Source organism: Mus musculus, chromosome 10 (assembly GCF_000001635.26).
Source record: "Mus musculus strain C57BL/6J chromosome 10, GRCm38.p6 C57BL/6J".
In the NCBI taxonomy this organism is placed as follows: Eukaryota; Metazoa; Chordata; class Mammalia; order Rodentia; family Muridae; genus Mus; species Mus musculus.
Genome location: NC_000076.6, coordinates 71,952,936 through 71,976,662, shown reverse-complemented (window position 1 = coordinate 71,976,662; position 23,727 = coordinate 71,952,936). Strand labels below are relative to the sequence as shown.

General features: G+C 39.4%; 1 long non-coding RNA gene across 1 annotated transcript in view; it reads right to left on the bottom strand.

Moving 5' to 3' along the window:
* The window catches only part of Gm40690, a 42,734-nt gene extending 28,683 nt beyond the window's left edge, over positions 1-14,051 (bottom strand). The window contains exons 1-2 of the long non-coding RNA XR_871823.1: positions 13,757-14,051; positions 4,336-4,393 (exon numbers count right to left, since the gene is read on the bottom strand). This is a non-coding gene — a long non-coding RNA (predicted gene, 40690). The remainder of the gene's footprint in view (positions 1-4,335; positions 4,394-13,756) is intronic.
* Positions 14,052-23,727: the final 9,676 nt, after the last annotated feature.

Sequence of the window (23,727 nt, the reverse complement as noted above, 5' to 3'; positions counted from 1 at the left end):
GCAGGAGCTTAAAGTTTGATTAAAATGAAATTATTTTTTGTCAGAATCCACAATATCTGTCAGCAAAAAAAAAAAAAATCACATTTTCATGTAGGAATTTAATGTCAAGCCAATTAACTGAGTTAGCTTTCCCTTTAAAATTCAGGCAAATTTGCAGTTCAGAGCCTGGTTCAAAGACTCACGTGTGCACACACAATCCAGGGTTACTGCTAAAAGGTTTATTCTTATTGATCCAGTGTTGAACCCTTATACATTCTGATTAAGATAAAAATGAGTTGAAATTAATTGAATACCAACATACTATTAATGCAAAGGATGTGTTGTTTGTCATTATTGTTGTTGAGGGATTTTTGTTGTTGTTTTGTTTTATCCTAGGACCTTGCTCTGGTCATTCTTTATGCAGGTCAGCGAAGAAACTGGGTCCTCTCCCACTTCAGAGAGGCATCAGTATTTTCCTATGTAGCTCCATCATGTCTCTAGTTTGAATACCTTTAGAATTCCTCACATCCTCACTGTTTCTTTGGACAAACTGTTGTTGAATTTGGGAGATGATTTTGTTGATTAATGAATGCTCTTACTGCTTTTGTTGAAAATGAATTTTTCTCATACACTATATTCTGATTATGATTTCCCCATCACCAGCTTCTCCCTACTGCCTTCCAATGCATGGTCTTTCTAGTTCTCTCAATAGAAAAAAAACAGACATCTAAAAAGGAAATTAATGCTACTACTACTACTACTACTAATAATAATAATAATAATAATAATAATAGTATTATAAAATAAAAACAAACCACCCAAACAGAGCAAAACAAACAGAAAAACGAGAATCCAAAGAAAATGCACCATAAATAAATGCCTTGTAGACACATACATTGGCATGCAAAGAAATACTCTAAAAGCATAAAATTGAAAACCACAATATATACATAAAAGACCTGAAGGGTTAGGAAAAGAAAGAAAAAATCCCAAACCAAGCATTTTTGAGACAGAGAAAAAAGGCTTCCCAATAAACAACTGAGAAAGTTTTATGTTTTGTTGGCCATGTACTTCTGGGCATGGGACCCGGCCTTAGGAGTGGTTTTATATCACTAGTGAGAGTCTGTTCAAGGATTTTCATTTGTGAGTGGTTATCAACTGGAGATAGCTTCTGGGTTAGAGATGGGAGCCTGTGTCCACTCTTAGCACTGGGACCACATCAGGCCCAAACATGTGCAGGACACGTGCGTGTTGCCACAGTCTCTGTGCATTGATATAGGCATCAGTCCTGCTGTGTTTAAAAGGCCTTGTTACCTTTGTGTCCTCAATCTTCTCTGGCTCTTACACTCTCTCTGCCTCCTCTTCTAGAAGGTTTCCTAACTCTGAGGGGGAGAGAATTGATGGAGACATCTCTTTTAGGACTGGGTGTTGCAAGGTCTCTCACTCTCTGCACATTGTCCAGTTGTGAATCTCTATATTTATTTCCGTCTACCTCAGGAGAAAGTGTCTCTAATGATTACCAAGTAAGACATTGATCTTGTCTATAAGTGTAGCAGAATGTCATTAGGAGTTATTTTATTGCTATATTCCTTTAGTAGAACAGTAGTAGTTGGTGGTTCTCCTGGGTCTCAGTCTCAGGTTCTTGGCCAGATGAGCAGTGTTAAGTATAGGTTCAATGTCATGGAATAGGACTTCAACCTAATTGGATATTAATGGTTAGTCTCACAACCTTTGTGCCACTATTAAGCTGGTGTTGAAATATTTAATAAGTAAGTCCCATTGGTGGGTTGATGCCTGCCTCAACGATTTACATTCTGGAATGAAAGTTGCACACATAGACTCTATGTTTAGATATTCATTAATTATCATAATAGCTGGGCTACTGCCTAACCTACACTACTGATAGAATCTACCTCACCAATAATTCTGAGTTATAACTTACTAAATTCTGCATTCTCTCTTGGCTGCTCTGGGCTGCACTCTCCTGGGTCCTTCATATGGTGGCCATGCCTCTCTGTTCTGTACTATTCTCAGGCATGATGTCTCTCCTCTTTTCCCCACTCTTCCTGAATGGTGGCTCTCCTCTCCCTTCTCCTCTTTCTCAGTCCAACCCCAGGAAAATCCAAAACCCCACCTCTGTCTGTCCTTCCCAGCTACTAGCTGTTGGCATTTTCTTAAAACACAAAAATTCTAAGATCACTTGACATTCATTCACTCAACCTAAACTAGGCTAATGTAGAAAATAGAAGGGAATTTAATTGAAGTTAAATATATAGGAAAGGATGTTAATACAAGGTATATAAAGAGAAAGGGTTATAAATATGTCAACAGATACTCATTACAGTAATTCAGGCCTTTGATCTCAAATGTAGGAACAAAGGCACAAAGATAGAGAGAAACCCTATCTCAACACACTAGCCCTTCTTGCACACAGGTTGCCATTGCTGATTGAAGGTTTTGTAGCTGGGTTCTTGTTTAACTTTTCCCTTTGGTAGCATGCAGAGTACCATGTAGTACCATGTGTTGGTAAAGGATCTAGGTAGAGGACAACTCCATTTCTCCAAGTTCAGTGAATCAAGGAGTTATTGACTTCAGCAATGGGACATTACCATCAGTTTGTAGAGAGCAACCAATAGACTTGGCAATAACCTGCATAGGTTTAACTGTTCTGAAAACTGGTATCTTTATTGGGCCCATTTGGGACTCAGTTTCCTCCATTATCTGGTGATTCAACTTAGATCATCTGTGTGTGTGTGTGTGTGTGTGTGTGTGTGTGTGTGTGTGTATTTCAAATGTATTAAGATTCCATAAATGGTCTCATATAGCCCTTAGATTTAGCTGTCCCTTTTTAGGTACCAGCCCTCACTGCCCTCTTCCCTCCCCTTCATCATTTGATTCTCCAGGTCTAGCCCCTTCCCCAGCTATAACTTTTATTTCACCTTCCTAGGATAATCGATTCTTCCCTCTAGTCCCTTACTCTCCATGTAACCTCTGGGAGTGTATGGATTATAGTTGGCTTGTAAAAGACTTAACAGCTTATATCTATATTTAAGTGAATACATATCAGATTTGTTTGGGAAGGTTTGAACTTCTTAACACAGGATGACTTCTTTAGCTCTATCAAATTACTTACAAATTTCTTGATTTCATTTTTTAAACAACTAAATAATATCCCTTCTCTGTGAATGTACCATATATTCCTTACTCATTCAGCTACTGTGAGGCATCTAGGAGGTCTCCAATTTCTGGCTATTATGGATATAGCTGCATTGAACATGAATAAGCATCAGTTTTTATAGTAGGATCCCTTAGGTAGATGCCCAAGAGTGGCACAGATAGATCTTGAGGTAGATTTAATCCCAGCTTCCAGAATCCCAAACTGACTTCCATAGTGGCTATACAAGTTTAGAGTCCCACCACCAATGGATAAATACACCCCTTATGCCACATTCTCACCAGCATGAGCTCTCACTTGTTTTATTGATCTTGGCCATTCTAACTGGTATAAGATGGAATCTCAAGGTAAGTTTGATTCCAATGACTAAGGATGTTGATGATGTTAATCATTCCAGGAAGTGCTTCTCTGCCACCTGTGTCATCTTTTGCGAATGCTGTTTAGATACATACAACATTTTTAGTTGGGTTATTTGGTTTATTGATGCCCCTTTTTTTCTATATTTTAGATATTAGCCCTCTAGTAGATGTGTAGTTAGTAAAAAAATTTCCTGATTCTATACCTGATGCTTTGAATGGCAGTGTCCTTTGACATACAGAAGCATTTCAGTTTCGTGAGGACTCGTTTATTAATTTATGTTCTTAGTGCCTGTACAAATAGTGCTGTATTCAGAAAGTCTTTTCCTGTACCAATAAGTTCAAGAGTCTTCTCCACTTTCTCTCTTATCAAATTCACTCTATGTGGCCTTATGTTGAAGTCTTTGAACCATCTGCTGGTCCACAGGAAGGAAGAAAGTTGGGTCTGCCTGGGGGATCTGAGGAGTCCATGAAGAATGGAGGAAGAAAGTCCCCTGCATGTTGTCTGCTTTGAGGACATTAGAACAAACTGATTTGTGATATGAACCTGGGGAATTGTAACTGAAAGGTAGGAGGGAGAGTAAAAATCACCTTCATGATTCCTTGCTTATCACAGGTGGATTTCCAAGGAGATACTATCTCTAAGTGTTGGTAAGTGAGACAGAGGGATGGGGTGAGGAAGGAAGACCATAGAAGATCTGTTGAGTCACTTTGGAATATATACAGCGATGGAGAAGAGGGAGCACCGGGTGATCTGCTACCAAGTTTTGGATAAGGATGGGCAATGAGAATTGGAGAATGGGAAGGAGAGTCAAAATGGCTTACCTATTTCCCTAGCTGTCATACCACCAGGTTTCCATGGAGAAAGTGTCTCTGGTGCTACCTGGTAAAACAAAGAAATGGTGTTGGTAAAAGAGGGCTTGTTCCCTGGCATGGGCCAGTGAGGGTTCCAGAGAAAGATTACCTTGGCTCTTGGCAGGTGAGACCCTGTCTTAGATTTTGAAATGTGCATTTAGTTCCATAAATTCAATTTATTATTTAATACTTATTTAGTAATATACAGAAATATTGATATGTGGTATACTGCAACATGATACGAGTCCAACATATCAACTCTAGTCACATCCCACACATCCCACTAGTGCCATACTACAGTAGCAATGAATTCCAATTATTCCCATGCTATCACTGATAACCTTAAAACTACAACTGGGATCCCAAACATTACAGTCTTTCTCTTTTGTTTTGCCTTCAATGCACCCATGTTGCTTTCCAATAAACTTTCTCACGCAACTAAGAAGTACTGAGTAGAAAAGACAGTTTATCCCTCTATAATAAATAATTAAGTGGAAAAATGAAAGATTTTATATTGAGTTTAGAGTCCATGATTGCTTTTGGAGAGTCAAGTGAGTTTACATGCTTCAGAGGGACAGAAATCAGCAATCAAGACAAAGTTATAGAGGAGCCATTTTGCACTCAAATTTAAAAAGAAGTTTGTGTCTAGCATGATGTTTCTTCACTGATTCATTAGGTACATTGCATAATATTCTTTCATGTAATATTCCAGCCACTTCATGACATACATGATACTCTGCCTAATAAGTAAAAAAAAAAGTATGTAACTTAGAAAGTTGCTTACTTACCCAAGGCTAGCACAATAGTTTGAACACAAAAGTCCTTGACAAACTCAGCTTTTAGACGCTTAGATTTCAGATGGATTTTGGAAGTTTCTAGAAACTATAAGAAATGAGGATCTACACATAAGAAATAGTCTAGTGGGTCAGATTCTTGGGGGATTATGTCACCATTGGCCACTCTCTGTCACTCCTCTTACCATCTGTAACATGAGCCGCTTTGTTTCTCTGCCTGCTACTGCTGCCATAATGTTTGGCTTAAATAACTGACATATGTTGACCAAGGGCTGAGCCCTCTAGAGCCATCAGCCAAATAAAATTTCCCTTTAAGTTTTGTTCTCCCAGGTAATTAAATCACAGTGATAAAAGGTAAACACAGTAGTAAGCTAGTCTACAAAAAATGTGATCCTCTCTATAACTAAACCTCTGAGTGCATGTGATCCTTAAACCTTAACAACTGGCTTGTGGGAGAAACATGGAAGAATCTGAAGAGCCATAGGAACACCTAAAATGCTGCAGCAAAGTTTAACATGCCATGATGATGAGATCAAAGAAAAGCAGAATGCCAAGAGGAACTCAGACAATAAACATAGAACACAGAGTTGCCAATGAGAACAATGTTCCACTGGGAACTGGTCTAAAATCCATTCATAGTAGATTCTGTCAAGAAGTTGAGGGTCGATTCCAACAAACTGTCTTCTGACCTCTACATGGACACACACACACACACACACACACACACACACACACACCTACCACCACCACCACCAACAACAACAACAACCAAAAAAAATGTAATTAGAAAGATAAAGAAGAGCTAAACCCTGCCCCACAATACCAGTCAGTCAATTTTGTTGTTGATTGAAGAAAGCAAAGGGAGTTACTTGGCTCTGTTACCAAAGGATTACTTGTTAAAACATTTGAGTTTGCTGTGTATTATGTGCAACTCCAAACCCTCCTGAATGCAGAATGAGATGCAAGCAACTCAGTGTGAATCTATGGAGGATTATCTTCAAATCTCCTACTAGACCATAACATGAAAAACCTGTGGAGACCATTACCCATCCATATTTACCAAGTCTTCTGAAAATATGTACAGCTCAGACACTTAGGAAAAATAAACACATTCAAACTAGAAATGAATTGCCCTAGAAACTGTAGCTACATACTCAATTTAAGTATGTTTGTATCAATTGCTCTAAATTTCCAGTTTTTCTAAAAAATTACAGCCAATCTTAATAATCTTCTAGTCTTAATAATCTTCTAATTATTAATTATCATGGAATACTTCCGTTGTGTGGTAGTCTTTATGTGAGAACATACCTGTTTATGATTATTAACTATCATTTTTAATATTCACCTGTTTCAGTGAGCATACAATACAGCAGAGTAAGATTACAAGCCAAGGTACTATGTGCGCTACATGAATTGATGTCCTTTATGTTAGAATCCGTGTTGGTGGAAGTGCTAAAGCATGTCATATTGAATATGTAAATAAAATATCCATGCAAAAGTCTTTCAAATGTAAGGAAATGAGATGCCTGAATATTAATTCATATAACTCCTAAGCTTTTGTGTATCAAAAACAGTATATAAAAATTAATTAGATAGACTGTTCATAACAACAAATGTTACACATAGGGATTATTAAGAATCTTAGGTCTTGGATAAGTAGCTATGTCTCCAAAATTATTAAGCTTGTTATAATATCATATACAAAACAGCAGTATATACCATATTTAAAATGGAGTTCATGACATATATTAAAGTAAGTACAATGAGAATATATTTACACAAAAGTTCCCTCAGACAGAAAAGTATAAAATATTAATTTACTTGCATATATTGAACTATTTCCACTCATCTGCCTGATGTGTTCTTGAATAGGTTTGACATATTTCATTGAGAATTTGTGTCCATGTTCATCAAAGATATTGGCTTATAATTTTCATTTTTATTTGTTGGGTATTTGGTTTAGGTATCAGGGTCATACCTGCTTCATAAAATAATCTGGAAATGGTTTTTCTTTTATCTATTTTGCAGAAAAATTTAAGATGAGTTGGTATTGGGTATTGTTTGAAGGTTTGGTAGAATTCTGAGCTGAATTCATATGGCCTTAGGACAGAAATTGGTGTGTAGCCTTGTAATTATTGCCTCTATTTCATTGGATATATGAATCCATTTAATTGTTTATTTCATCTTGATATAGGTTAGGTAGACCACATATATCCACATATATATCTAAAATTCACGCATTACATTTAGATGTTTCAGTTTGGTGTGATCCAGATTTTTTAACTCCTCTCTCTCTCTCTCTCCTCTCTCTGCCTCTTTCTCTCCACCTCTCTCCACCTCTCTCCACCTCTCTCTCTCTCTCTCTCTCTCTCTCTCTCTCTCTCTCTCTCTCTCTCTCTCTCTCTCTTTCTCGTTTTCTGTACTTTCTCGATGTTGGTTATAATGTCTTCCTTTTGATCACTAATTTTGCTAATCAAAGATCATTGCAGAAGACAGGTGAGATTGTAGTGAGCAGAGAAAGTATATGACTTCGGTGACTCCCACACAGAGGAACTCACATTGGTTATGATAGCTGGCACAAGTTCCATGCAAGTTCAAGTCCGACCAAATTCCAGGAAGGAGAAGGGACATGGGAACAACCTCCCACCCATTTCTAGTGAGCTACTGACAACTGACCGTTTCTGCAAGAGGGAGAATGCCACCCCTGATAAGTTGATCACACTGCAGAGAAAAGACACGCATCCAGGGAAATAAGAAGTGTGCAAACCAGAGTTGATGAATTAAACATAAAACACAAAATTATTTGGTTAGGGAAGCCTGAATCAACCTGGGAGAGTTGGGAAGGAATAACTACAGTGCAAATACTCTGCTCTAAACTTCTCAAGAACTAATAAAAAGTAAAATAAAATTTATTAGCTTCTAGTAAATCTAAATTAAGTATACTATTTTCACAGAACTAATTTATGCTATTTCCTAATAACTATAATTTTGCATCAAAATAATAAGCCTATATATCACAATTACTGTGTGTGATTAACTGAAAACATTTTAAAAGAAAAGTAGAAGTGATGTGTAGATCTAAGGCAACCTTCAGTAGAATTCTATGCACTTTTCTAAAATAATAAAATCTGATCTAACTTTCATACAGAAATGAAAGGGATGTTGACTAGCCAAATCGATCCTGAGAGAAGAACAGAGAACAGTCACATTTCTTCATTTCAAACTTACTGCAAGGCTATAGCAATCAAAACATTGCCTTCCCAGCAGAAAATGAGAGCATAGATTTATCAAGTAGAACTAACCCTCCACAAATTAGTAGGTTTCTTCTCCTTTAAATCCCCATCCTACATATTGAGTCAAGGTCTCTTGCTGAACCCAAGGCTTGCTATTTGGGCTAACCTAGCTAGCTATCCAGCGTGTTCCAGAAACCTTGTCTCTGCCTTCCTCAACCTGAGATTACAGAAGGGGTTATTTGATTTTATGTGGTTTATGACGATCTCAACTCTGATCACATCCAGTACATCACCTACATAGAGGTGTCTATAGCCTTGCATGTATTAATGATGCATAATGTATACATAATTATAAAACATTTTATTATAACTTCACTTACTGTATTATAATTTAAGAGGTAGATAGATGGTAGATACGATAGATTAGATTAGATTTAGATTAGATTAGATAGCAAGTTCACATTTGATCCATTAGATAGATAGATAGATAGATAGATAGATAGATAGATAGATAGATAGATAGATAGATAGGCAGACAGACAGCAACTTACATTTAATTCATAAGATAGATGGATAGATAGATATATTAATCTAACTGGTGCAGTTAAAGCACCCACCACAAACAAAATGTCAATCATTTTTACTTGTGGGTACAATGATGTCTCTCATATTGCTATAGTTACCTTACTGGGGTAATAGAGATGCCTTTTCTTCTTTGTGTACTAGAGTTCCTCATCTAGCACTAATGTGTCCCTTTTCTCTGCCACTCTCAGCCTCTGTCGTTGACTGTTTCACTCCCTGCTCCTCAGAGGACATTTAGCTTCCATGAATTGATGAGAGCATATGACACCTGTCTGTGTCTGAATTACACTCTTAAAATTTATTTTGTAATGGTGGATTTTATGTGATGTGAGTATTAGTTCAAAATTCAAAAGCAGTTAAGTCATAATTTTAGATTGCCATTTCTCAGTTGTGAGCCTTAAGCCTTTAACAACTGTGCCACCTCTCTAGCCCCAAGTGACACGTGTAGTTTCCCTTGCCCCTCCCTCTGGAGTTCTTTTTCTTGAATAAACTTCAAAATGCCTTAATTCTATTCCAACCAACCTGTGGTGGTCTGGGGGTTGTGGTGGCGTTTAGTGAGATTCTTATGTTGTTTGTTTATATTGTTTCTTCCATTGGGTCTTGCGTAGCCTAGCACACTCCTGAGGTCCCTCTGGTTATGAGTCCTGTACATTGGAATGTTATTAACCAAGATGGGATCTTTGTTGATGCCTTGATGGATTTGATTCTCCTCTTCACTCTACCAGTTCATCGCTCTTACTCATATCTTTTGCTTGGTTAACCTACAAGCCGTGATTTGAATGTTTCAGATCATAGACCCCTGGCTCCTTGGTCAGAGAAGCCTCTGACGAGCCTCACCAAGCCAGTGTGCTAAACTTGAGAGAAATACTTTGAGTGCGAGAAGAGCACAGTGACTCTGGGGAATGTTGAGGCAGCAGAGACACTCTAGAATTGGCTCCACACACTAGCCCGGAGTCAAGCATCAATCACTCAGTGCCAAAGTGCCAAGCAAGCAGATGAGGCAGAGAAAGTGCTAATTTCCCTGTGTCCCATTTCTTTTTCTCCACGGAATGGGACCTGCATAGAGGACCAAGTCGGACAACACACCAGAGACGTGGAGGAGGCTGGCCTACAAGGAGCGGCCCATGGGGAAGCTGTGGGAGGTTGTGATGAATCCACCGGGATGAGGCCGAGAGACAAGGGTGTGACAAAGAGTAGGCAAGTTCTCAGGATCTGAGTCGGGTAAACTGAGGAAGATTATCCTCAAGGACCCTTCCATGTCCATATAACAGTGCTGTGGCAAACTCTCCTGAGGAAGGCATCTATCTGCTCAGAGCCTCAGGTAAACATGACTGTGGAGAACGGGACTGGCATGCAGACCTCACTGAGGACATGACTGACAGAGGGTCCTTAATTCCTATAAGTTACCATCTTCTGATATAAAACCAGTGACTGTGTGCATCATCTTGCAATGGCATGAAGTATGACTCCAAAACTCTTAACTAGAAGCTCAAACACGAGGGGAATTCTCACGTGCATGGCTATTAGAGAAACATGAATCCACAGCTCAGTGAAGGGCCAGTCCTCTGGGCTATCTCTTTAAAACATACACCCTATAAGTCTTTCACCTTATAAAATGAGCATCTAAGGGAGACTTCAGGGAAAACATGATAGCATTTTAGTGCCAGGAATTACAGGAAGAACCCGAAAGTCCTTCACCAAAAACTTTTGGAAAACAAACATACTCTTTCATAGGCAGTGGCATCTCAAGAATTTGGAGAAATAGTAAGCAAAGATGTCAAGCCAAGAAAGACTAAAGTGTCCAGGGAACAAAGGAAAATACAGAGAAACAGCAGGAGAGTCTGCTAGGAGGTAGGGCATTCGTGACTTTCTTATTAAGCCTGTCCAACAGCCAGTGGGAAAGCTCAGTACTGAGTGAAATAGCAAGACTATTTTTTGAGACCAATTGAAGTTTAGCTAAAGAAAATTATTCACACTTATCCCTATTCACTGCATAATATAACTGTCTGTATTTTCAGCACTAATTTCATTTTAAATTGCACAAGACGGTTCCAAACACTTGATAAAGTCTATGTCTATCACAGATTGAGCATACACTCAACTCCCCTGAATAAAACAGGCAACCTGTGAAAAGCAACTGTCAGTTTTAACTCTGCAACTCCAAAACTGCCCTGTGCCTTACCAGAGCAGGTGATCGATCCGTGGTTCCTGATTAAACACAGTTCTGAAGTCCCGGCTCACCACAGTGCTGACATTCAATAAATGCACTTAACTCGGAAATGAAACGAAATCTATTTTACACAATTCTCTCCCTTTTTATAACCCTCTCAAAGCACTGTTAAGGTTTTAGGCTTATGGGCAATCAATATCAGGAATAATAGTCATGGCCAGTATATATAAACACCTTGGCTTATATAAAGTACCTGGTTTTCCTTCATTCTGAATGAACAGCGTCCTGTGACCTCGTGATTGGTGGCCTGGTATACACAATTAAACCATTGTGTAGGATTTTGTTGGAATTAGTAGCTTATATTTTGTTTGAATAAAAGAGTCTTGATCCTCTCACATTTGGAATCCCTATAAGAAACCACTCTGCTTATTTTCCCTAAATGCAACTGTGATTCCTGACCTGTCAGTAGATCACAAAGGCAGAAAAATGGCTGCCCAATACTATGTAAGATCAAACAAGTCACCTCTTGCCTGACTGACTGTATGACGCACAGAATACTAGTCTAGAGCACATGAACGTGATCAAAAAATCACGAAGTCATTTTATTCCCAGGTGCCTCTGTGAAATCTACATTGGAAATGTTAAAATAGTTTTATGCCAGGCGAGGTAATGTTGCATTTCTTCTTGACTCAAATATTGTTCTACATCTCTTACACGATTATTTTTTTTCTAAATATCAAATATAACAATCAGGTGAACAAAACATTTAAGTAGTTTTCAAGTGCAGAGGGTTGTACTTGGCGAAGGGGTGGGGCAAACTCATAGAAGCATCAAAAGGAAAGCTTTGCTTTGTAGGTGTTTACCATTGCTTTCAAAGAAATAGCTATGGGCCTGCCCTGAAATCAGAAAAAGCAAGCCCGATTGATGTGATGGGTACTATTCTCTTTGCTGTCCTCTGGGGTCGGAACGTGGAAATGGAAAGGGTTCACTTCGGCTTTATACATACAATTCATGTTTTTTTTTTTAAAGAAAGGAGAAAGAAAAGGGCATGAAGGCAAGGGATGAACTAGGGCGATTGGGTCTGAAGGTAGCTTCCAAAGGCTGGTATAGGAATCAGTAGCAAGGCAAGGCAGCGTCTTCTATCTTTTTTATTAAAAACTCATCTTACTGGGTGACACACATTGAGTCTCCCAATGTCAGAATAAAGTGTGGCTATGTTGTAGGACCTCATGAAGCCTGACAGCCCCCAGAGTGCCTGGTGTGTGGTGTACTTGACCAGGGAATGGGACACACACACACACACACACACACACACACACACACACCACCCATTCTGTAGCTGTAGCTGCGCTGGCAAATTAAAAGTGACATCTGTCTAAAAGAGACATCTAAAGAACTACACAAAGTGCTCAGTGCCATGATGCAGGTGGAACTGGGCCCAGAGCAGAGAGATCATGCCAGGAGAAGGAAGAACTCCTTCCTGTGAACTATAAAAGAGCTAACCAGCTGAAAGGACCACGTTTCCGTGGGAAATACTGGTCGCCATGTGATACTCGGTCTGAACTTGATCAGTTTCATATTGTTAAAGCGATATTCTCACCTTGCTTGTGAAGCAGCAGAACCTGATGAAAAGAGATAGTGACTTTCTAAATGAACTCATTTTCTAGGGTGATACGTTCAAGGGTGGTTTTGGTTTTTTCTTTTTTTTATTAGATATTTTCTTCATTTACATTTCAAACGCTATCCCGAAAGTCCCCCATACCCTACCCCCACCCTGCTTCCCAATCCACCACTCCTGCTTCCTGGCCCTGGCATTCCCCTGTACTGGAGCACATAATCTTCGCAAGACCAAGGTCCTCTCCTCCCATTTATGGCCTACTAGGCCAAACTCTGCTACATATTCAACTAGAGACACAAGCTTTGGGGGTGGGGTGGGGGTGTACTGGTTAGTTCATATTGTTGTTCCACCTATAGAGTTGCAGACCCCTTTAGCTAATTGGGAACTTTCTCTAGCTCCTTCATTGGGGGCCCTGTGTTCCATCCAATAGATGACTGTGAGCATCCACAGTCAGGCACTGGCATAGCCTCACAAGAGACAGCTATATCAGGGATCTGTCAGCAAAATCTTGCTGATATATGCAATAGTGTCTAGGTTTGGTGGTTGTTTATGGGATGGATCCCCAGGTGGGGCAGTCTCTGGATTGTCCTTCCTTCTATTAACTGTCAGTCACAATGTGGAACTCACAGGAGCCACCAAAACACATGGAAAAATGGAATATCAGGCCTGATGGTGGTGGCACATGCCTTTAATCCCAGCACTTGGGAGGCAGAGGCAAGTGGATTTCTGAGATCGAGGCCAGCATGATCTACAGAGTGAGTCCCAGAACAGCCAGGGCTACACAGAGAAATCCTGTCTTGACAAACCAAAAAAATATAAAAGAATAAATAAAAATAAATAAAAAATAAAATAAAACATCAGTTCTACATCTACAACCTTTTATCCAAACTTCATTATTTTTTAAAATATTAATATTTTAATAGTTAACACTAATAAAATTAGAAAATGTAGTATCAAGAACTGTAAAGATGGTTTAATGGTGAAGAACACTTACTAGTCTTCCAGAAGCCTGGAGTCCAGTTTCCAGCACACGTATTAGGCAGTTCACAGGCAGACTTTTATATGCCCTGCTACAGAGGATCCAATGCCCCCCTCTGGTTCCTGTACACATGTGGCTTACAAGCCCACAAACATGTAAATAAAAGCAAATATTTAAAAACACAGGATCACATGTATTTTACTATTGTTCCTAACTTTTGTTTTCAGGTCAATTATCATCCTGTAGATCCATCCATTACTGAAAGAGATGATGGAAATATTAAACACAAAACAGTGTCCTGGTTCAAATAAAGGCTGCTCCTGCCAAAAATCCCGCTGAGGTGAATCTCCAGTACTCTGTCATTACCAGAACACACAGGGCAAGCTCTCTGTGTTGTTGGCTTAATTATTTGGGATTTGTGGGCAGGAAGCAAACATGGTTGTTGGTCCAAAGCAGCATTATGAGAACTCCAAACAAAAACAAGAACGGCCTCAATCCTCATCAAAGAAGCTTTTTTTCCTGCTTCTTTGAAAATCATCTCAGAAACCCACAACTGTTCAAAATGCAGAAAACAACTAACCACAAGGTACCCAACCCAACCAGTTCATGTATCGTTCAACCCCTACACCTAAGGGTCAAGGAATATTGGCAGAAGAAAGACTATTGGTGGTACGAGTGTAAGAGCCAGTATCTCCTACCCATGGCAGGGAAGCTGCATGCATCAACTCTCAATAATGTGGCTTCCTAAACAAGACGTCTACAATCGCACCACCAGCTGCCAGGTCAGTGTGGATGGGGGGAAATCTTGTAAGGGCCCAACGTGGATAAAGAGTTATCATCAGTCAAAGGAGAGAGAAAGAGAGAGAGAGAGAGAGAGAGAGAGAGAGACAGAGAGACAGAGAGACAGAGAGACAGAGAGAGAGAGAGAGAGACAGAGAGAGAGAGAGAGAGAGACAGAGAGAGAGAGAATATCCAGGGATGATTTTCCCTGATAGATGATCCAATCCTGAGTGGCCACCCCAAAACACACGGACAAAGGAGCAACACTAATGGGCTCAGCAGGTTTTATATTTGTGTGAGTGTGAGCCTTGTGTGAGTGTTTGTGAGCCTGTGCCACACAGTGATTAGAGAAAAGGACATGAACTAGAGAGAGTGTGGGCATAGTGGAAGTTGGAGAAGGAAGAGAGCAAAAGGCAGGAATTATACAGATACAGTACTCACTAAGAAATCGGAGACCATCAGGAATACATGCCTCACAATGCACCGTGACAACTCTCGGGGAAACATGTGTTCCATTTTTTATGTGTCTCAGAGGCACAACATGCAAGTACATGTGTGTCACATGAGAATTACTTGCGTGATTTTATTTGAGATTTTCAATATTTTAAAATACATATATGTAAGTGATGTGTGCGTGTGTCTGTCTCTTGCCTGCCAGTCTATCTGTCTCTGTACATGAATACTAGAGCTATGGGGAACAGAAACATACTTAAGATCCTCCTAAGCTGGAATTGCCCGTGGTAATATAAGATGCCTGCTGTGGGTGCTGGCAACTGGACTAAGATCCTCAGCAAGAAAAGGAAATACTATTATCCTTTGAGCTATCCCTCAAACTCTATTATTGATTTTGTTATACTGGATTCTGGCAGCCACTTTGAAATAGTATCCCCTTGTATACAAACAAAGCAAATGTGGTCTATAGATCCATTACACAGTACAGAAGCTCACGATCTCAGCTGCCCTATCCATTTTACAGTGGAGATGCAGCACAGAGAAAGCTAGCTACATGCTCAAGCCACAAACTCCAAGTAATATCTACATTATTTTGCCATTGTTGCCTTAAAAATGACCAGGGCTTAAAACGCATGCTTGCCCCCTTATTGTTTAGTAGGTTAAAGTGTGGCATCAGCTCCTCTGCTTAAATCAAGGTGTTTGCAGGCACGGGCTTCTTACTGGAAAATCTGGGAATGAGTCCAACTCCGATGCATTCAGTTGTTATTCCTAATTCAGACAAGTGCAATTCTGTAATGAGGTTCCTGTTTCCTGCCTGGTTGTCAGCCAGGAGGCGGTGCCTTCTCTTCCAACCTGGCAGTGTGCTCTCTCCTGCTCTCTGTGAGCTCTTAGCAGCCTCTGCCACAGTCTTTATTTGGGGTCTGGAGGCTCCACAAGCATCAGTGCCATGGCACATCTTTCTCCAGATCAGAATGTCATACTTCACTGACTGTAGATAGAGAAATTTCAGTACATAGGAGTCTGAGTCAAGGCACCATCTAGGGTAACTGCTGAACCAAGAGGAGGCAAGAAATTTTTTTAACCTCCAGAGGCCTCTCTGCCACTGGTGCCACACAATCCAGGTCCCATAACTTATCCAGGATCATGGATGGAGAGGTCATTACTCATTCTGCTGTAATACTGCCCAATTTTGATGTTAGTTTTGCCTAACCTTATAAATTACTTTAAGGCAATTTACTACCATAAACTATTTTTTCCACCCACTTAGGGGTAAGAAATCAGTGAAGGTGAACATAGCATAGCATGGTGCTCCACACATAGGCAGCTTCCCACCTGTATCATACTCCTCATTGTTCACTCTTTCCCAGGAAGAGCCACAAGTGGGATTGCTGGAATGGAGAGATGAAGAAAGGAGATAGTGGTTCCTACACAAGAAACTGTGCCTCCACCCTCTGAAGCTTCTCAGGTTCTCTGTATCTTGTTGCATCCTAAACAAAATTGTTGGATAAACAGTTAAAAACTTTTTAAGCAGTTCCAGAATCAAATTCTTCTTTTTCTGAGTGCATCCTAAATTGTGTCATTGCCAGATGTCACTCCAAAGAGCAACATCCACTTAATTCTTTCTCCCTCTCCCTCTCCTTCTACCTCTCCCTCCCCCCTCCCCCCTCCCGCTTCCTCTCCTCCATCTCCCTCCCCCCTCCCGCTTCCTCTCCTCCATCTCCCTCCCCCCTCCCCCTTCCTCTCCTCCCTCTCCCCTCTCTCCCTCCCCCTCTCCCTCTCCTCCTTTCCTCCCTCTCTCTTTCTCTCCCTCTGTGTGTGTGTGTGTGTGTGCCTTTGTGTGTCTCATACTACTAATGAGTCAGGCAGTAATGTATCAGTGATGTGTAGAGTCATTTCTTTATGCGTCAGTCATGAATAATGATTTAAAAACCCACAGGAACTCATCCTGATTCATTCTATCCATTCCTGGTTTGTAAATTATTTACACTAGGCATTCTAATTAATTCAACCTGAGTGATCATTAAAAATATCTTAAGCTGGCTTTAGGGGCTCTTTCAAATGTTTTATTTATTCTACTGACAATGGCTTAAAGTCAGTATTAATGGAGCTAGAGAGAGAGAGAGAGAGAGAGAGCTAAAAGAAGGGGGATATCTGAATGAATAGAAAACACAGTAGAAACACAGAGGTGAAGGGATGCTCAAAAAGTGATCAGTTTAGATCTATGTGCCATCTGCTCATCTAAAAGGCTAACATTACACAGGCAGACAGGAAATAGGCCGAACGTATTACTTTCAGGACATGTTCTACTATTTAATTGAGATATAATAGAAGATTTTTTTCCACTAAATGAATCTGATAGATGTCCTATCTTCAGAAGAGACATTAAAGCATGTATTGTGCAATTATCAAATTTCCCATGCAAACACCATCAGATTTATTAAGACTTGAGAATATGTAATATGTATCATATTTACACCAAATAAACATTGATGTTAATAAGGAAACATCCTGTTATGATGCACTTAGCCTGGGAACGTGGGAAACTATGTCATTAGTATCATGCCTATGTCTCAACTACAGAGCTCCAGTCTGGCCTTATTGTATCTACCGAATTCCTTAATCTCATCAAGCTGCAGTTTGCTGTTGTGTGATAAAGCCACTGTGTTCTACTTTAAAATGATATGTGATATATTTCAGAAGGTAGCCATCCAGTTTGCTGGTTAATAGTCCAGAAAATGAAGCTGTTCTTCGGAAGAGCACATGGAGTGTTTCACACTTTGCTGACATTGTTAAAAAGAGTAATGGCCCACAAAACCATGTCATGTCACAGATGTTCACAGGCTGGTGGGACTCGTGGCAACTGTTGTCTCTAAACCAAGATTGACAGAGCTCATCAAAGAGACCTCTGGAAACAACCAAGTCACAATTCAATTAAGGAAAGCTTATTAGATTCTGCAGGAAGAAGATTTCTGGCCATGTGTGACCAAAGTGTGGAACTAAATAGGAAAATGTGCAGAGTGTCCATGTTTTAGGATACAGAAGTGCACTTAGTACCAGGAAACCCCTGGAAATTAGGCACTAATACTACACATCACCTTAAAGCTTGATACTCTTCATCTTTATGCCTCAGACAGATTGGAAGTCTCGAGTGAATAAGAAGGTTTGTTATAGGAATGAAAACAAGACCATTGGACTGCCAGGCCAGACTCACCTTTGTGCTGGTGACTTCATGATTCTCCAGTTAGAAATCCCAAACTTCCTTAGGAAAGCAGAGATTCCCTCCTGAGAACACAGACTGAGCCTCTTGCCTTACTTTCTCTATAGACTGGCTGCAAGGTCATCCGAGGGCTGGACTTGAGAGTAGACAGTGCTTTGAAAGTAGCATTGCAAACCATTGTCCACTGCACACACCATTTCTTATCACCTAAATTGCAACCATGAACTCAACTATACAAGATTGTTATAAAGATTTAAAACGGAAGAATATCTGATACATTCTGAAGACTTGCCCTGCCCCAAATAAGCACAATCAATAGAGTTCAAGGTCAGGCAAAGCCTGATGCTGGGTATTGTGAAAAGCAAATCTTCCTTCATGCTATCTGGTAAAGTATATCACTTGGCTATGAAATTAATAAACATTTTATCATATGTTATATATACTAAGTGAAGAAAAATTCATCTTTGAGAGATACTTTAACAAAGAGGGAATCCATAGAACACTACTTTCCTATCTGAGAATGTAAAAAGTGATCAGTCATAGCTATAGGTATAGCTGCATTTGATAGACCAGGACCTGAGATCCATACAGAAAGCAAAGAGGAGTTCGCTGTTATGTGCTACAATTGATGATGTTGTTCAAAGGAGTATATGATATCTAAGGACTTTACTTGTAATTATGTAAAAAGAACAGAAATTAATGGCTTTACAAGAGAGATTGAAATTAAAGTTAGGAATTATGCCATAAAAATCATCATTTTGAGCTTTGACTCATTTTTTTTTAAAGTAAGATCAAACTTCAGCTATAACCTTTCTATCTGCCAAAAAGAATAGCTAGGAGCAAGGCTCTAGAAATAATTGTGTTGCAGCACAGAGTAATTCTTAAACCTGACAATGAATACAATAAAAATGCAATAATCTCTGTAACAATATTAGTGCTTCCCTTAGCTCTTACTGATTTGTATACTGAGCCCATGCTATAATAAGCATTTCAGACCATCTAATGCATGGTTGTTGTTAATGATGCCATAACACTCACATAGATTTTTTTTTCCCTCAGAAAAAAATCTTTAAAGCAATTTCTTAGCTGTGTTCAAAGGCAAGGGGTGTTTGTTATTTTCAGTCCTGAAGGAATCTTAACCTCTAATGGTGATTAAAAACAAAGCTTGTTTCTCCTTTCTACATTGTAATATACTTTCCAGGACAGCAATTACTCTTTAAAGAGCAAATACTCTAATGAGAATTAGAACTCCCCACAAAGTACCATTATGAAGTTTAAATACACAGTGCTGAAGGTTATTTATGGCATGAACTAAGCTCTTGGTATTAACTCAAGAAGGCTCTATGTGCCTAAGGTTGTGGTGTATTCAATAAAATCCAACAAACAGCCAAATGAACATAAATGTAAAATATTTCCTGCCCGGAGCACTTAACAGGAAACCTGTCAAAAGGTTAAATTAGTGAAATAGTTTTTGGAAAAGAAAATGGAACATATGCAAATTTATCTGAAAATGTCTCAGGGGCATAGTATCATTCAAATATTGAGGAAATGATCATTGTTAACTTATTAATACCAATGCAAATATTAGAAGTGAATTAAAAGGAAAACCACAAAAGCCAGAAGCGAAATAGTGACATCCGTGATTTTTAAATCATATGAGAGGATTAGAAGCTAAGTATATATAATCTAATGTCCATGAACTCCAGAATTAAAAAGTTGATTTTTAAATTTTATTTTAATGTCATTTTGTAGCTAGAAGATTGAGAAAGGACCCTATTCAAACAAATCTTATGGGCTTTAGAGTTTATAGAGAGAATTCGTCCATAAGAATGTATTTTCTTTGAAGAATGCAGTGTATGTAAAAGAAGAACCTCCTTTGTAGAGGTGTTTAAGCTACATAGATCTCAGTCACCCACTTTCATCATAGCTACTTCTTGGCCTTTATTCTTCCTCGCTGATAACTCTTTCAGATTTGGATTCCACATAATCCACCATACCACCTGCTTAATTTCCCTTAACACAATCTATTCAGATCAAAGATGGGGCTGGAGAGATGTCTCAGTTGGTCAAAGTTCTTGCTGCATAGCATAAACACCTGAGTTTAATCTGCAATACCTATGGACAAGCCATGTGTGATTACCCATGCCCATAATCCCAATGCTAGGAAGTAAGAGATGGGGAGCAGGATTTATGAGGCTTTAGCCCGCCTAGTGTAACCAAATCAGGTTCACTGAGAGACCCCCTCCCCATCTCAAAATTAATGTGGAAAAAATAGAGAAAGAGACTTGATGTTGATTTCTGGCATCCATATCTGCACATACATACCCTGTACTACCATACACAAACAGTCAAGTTCAACCCTTGAGTGACTGTACACCTGTGCCTACAAACCTGACACATTCACTGCTCAATATGCTAACACCAAGAAGGGATTGTACAAAGAACAGGAGCAAAGACACGAACAGCATTCTGTTACTAGATGATAGGGTTGTGTGGATCAATCAGCCAAATAGAGAATGGCTAGAAAGGTGGAATTGTCACACCTGGCCAGCCAAACCATCATGGGCTTGTCTCTGATGCTATTTTCTCTATAAATTTCTTATCCTCCTGGTTCTCATCAGGCATTTAAAAAAATCTATCCTCCTCCCTCCTCTGGTTCTGTTTTTTTTTGTCCAGCAGATGAGATTCCAGACATCAAACTTGTTCTATTTGTTTTAGTGACGTCTCTGATACACATAAAGCAGCTAGAAGGCTCAAGGGAATGGAACGGGAGCCATTTGAAGAGGCATCATTTTGTCTTCCACCAAAATTGTTTTCTTCCCCCTGAATCCACCATGGTCCTTACCTACTTTACCTGGGAGCACCTCTGGATCCTATCGTGAGACGGTGTCTTTCTTGTGCCCATTAAATTATATCCTTGATTGATTCTAGAACTTCTGCCTGGGTTCATTCCTTTACTTCACACCTGCCAGCCATTGTCTATTTTCTGCTGTTCTTGCTGATTTCTCTTCGAAATAGAATTTATCTACATGGCATCTGTCCTCATGTATCCCCTTCCACTCCCTTCTTTCAATCTCAGGCATCCTTCAAATAGGTTGAATCCTGGCACTTGTCCATTTAATGAACTTCATGCTGCAAAAGGTAACATTCATTTCTAAACTCTTGTTTAGTCTTCCTGTGTTATTTGATGATGGTCCATTCGGTCCTCCTGGAACACTTTTACCTCATGTGACAGTAAGAGTTATCAACCTTTTCTTACAATTTCTAGCCTCTCTGGCCCTTCATTTCTCTACATTGTCAACTCCTCCACAGTCCCCCAGTGATGGATGTCATACATGCCTCCATCCTATTGTCTTCTCTACCTCTTCTCCTTCCTGTGTTGGTTGTCTCCATTTCCCCAAGTTTAAGCATCAACAATTCATTAACTCTTTCAGTTGTAGTTCCAATTGGGATGCCTTCTCTGACCTATAACCTGATTATGAAACAAACTACATCTCTGACAACTTGTACGGGTGCCAACTAAACATTTCATCTCCATCTCCTTTCCAACTGTCCCCACCTTACTCTCTTCTTTGTCACATCCTGTAAGTGTACCGCCTCCCTACTGACAGATAAGAAAAGAAGTAGAGTCATTCTTAAATACTCTATTCAATATCTTTTCAATGTTTCGATGTATCTTCATCGTGTTGCATACATACTTCATTAAGAGAATGGGTCTTCCTTAGCACTTAAGGCACTAGTCTCCCAGACAACTCTTTCTTACCTCCATCACTTGTAAAGTCTTTCAGTTTACTTCACTGCTTCACCTTCGTCAACCCGAAGCTCCCTGTTAACACACAAGCCACAGTGATACACTTAAAACCCTTGCTAATGGTCCTCCTGTGCTCTGAAGGGCTCTTCTCTCTTCAGCAGCACCTGTCTCACTTAAAACCTGAGTTAATGTCCTCACGATGACCTCAAAGCCACAGGCACTTACTTAATTCTCCCTGTGCTCTTTCTACTTTTCCAGTCATAACAGCTTCCATGGTTTTCCTCCGACATCCTAGGTGCTCTCCCAGATGAGGGCTTCCAGATGCCTGCTACCTTCACCATCAAGATTTTGCTTAAAATTGACAGCCTTAGAGTTACTTTTCCTGACTCCTTTTTAATGAAAATACTGTGTGTTAATTAATAATCCTCCTTTCTAAATTCTACTTTTGTTTATCCTTAAATCCTGTGCTTTTCCACATAATTTTGTCATTTTACTTAAAATAATGAATGTTCTCATTATTTGATCTGTTTTATTCTCTAGCTCTAGTGCAACCTTTCTATGGTAGATATTGTACCAACTCTGTTCTCTGGTACATCTTCACTATTCATTACAAAACCTGGCATATAGCTGTTACTCTACAAATATTGAATAAATGTCTGTAATAAATTGAAAATACAGAGACAGAGCAATAGATACTGACATATCACCATGAAGCTTCAGTCTGCTAATTAAAATATGTAAAGTAGGCATCACAGGTCCTAATTAGTAAATACTAATTTCCGTCTCCATGTCTTACATTACTGAGAGTAGACCAGAGCCTACATATTCAATACCTGTGTCAAGTTTTAGAAAACACCTTTGCATTCCAGCTGCAGTAACAAGCATTTGAGTTTTTGTAATGTCCACTGGAAACTAGAAACTAAAACAAAAACAAAAACAAAAACAAAAACAAAAAACAAAACAAAAAAACAGTACAAATATATGTGCTTTATAAGGAGCCTAGGATTGTCAAAAGGCAGGTTTCATTTGAAGACTAAAGAGAATCAGTATTTGCCACAGCAATGCTAAAGTGTTTGGATATGAAATAGAGAGATACAGTTTGATTCATCCTCACAAATAAGAATAGTAAGTCATCCTAAGACAATAAACACTGTTTAGGAATCATATCAAAGCAAAAACACTGTAACCTGACCAACTACAGCATATGAAGAAAAACTTGTTCATGTTTCTGGTTACTACTCAAACTTGAGAAACTGGTTGCCCAGCTTGTCGCTAAGAGTCACAAGCTAGACAGAAACAACTAAATGATAAATGTAAAGAATCAGATGTGATGCCTCTTCACCCCCACTCTATGCAAAGAAATGAGACACAGCTCTGACAAGCAATTTACTAGGTGTTGCTAAGCATTCCCTCCTTGTATGGAAGCCTTGGGAAGGGAGAGATCTTCTCTGCTGTGCTTTCTGTAGATAGGTAAAATATAGACAAAATAAACTATATGACAAAACCCAGCTCACACATTTGCTATGAGGCATTCTTGCAAACTGCAATCCTGGGTGAGGTGCAGACTTCCCTTCTAGTGTGGGGAATGTCAATGAAGCAGCTATTGTCAAGCTGAGTACAGATGTTGAGTTGGCCAACATTATAACCCCATCTACATGGCTATTGGCTTCCATCCTTCAGACTCCCTACTGGGCAACACTTCAGCACTGGAATCAAGAGAAGATCCATAAAATCCGTGGTTAGAAATGATTGCCCTAGAAAATCTCCAATATCATGAAGAGATGG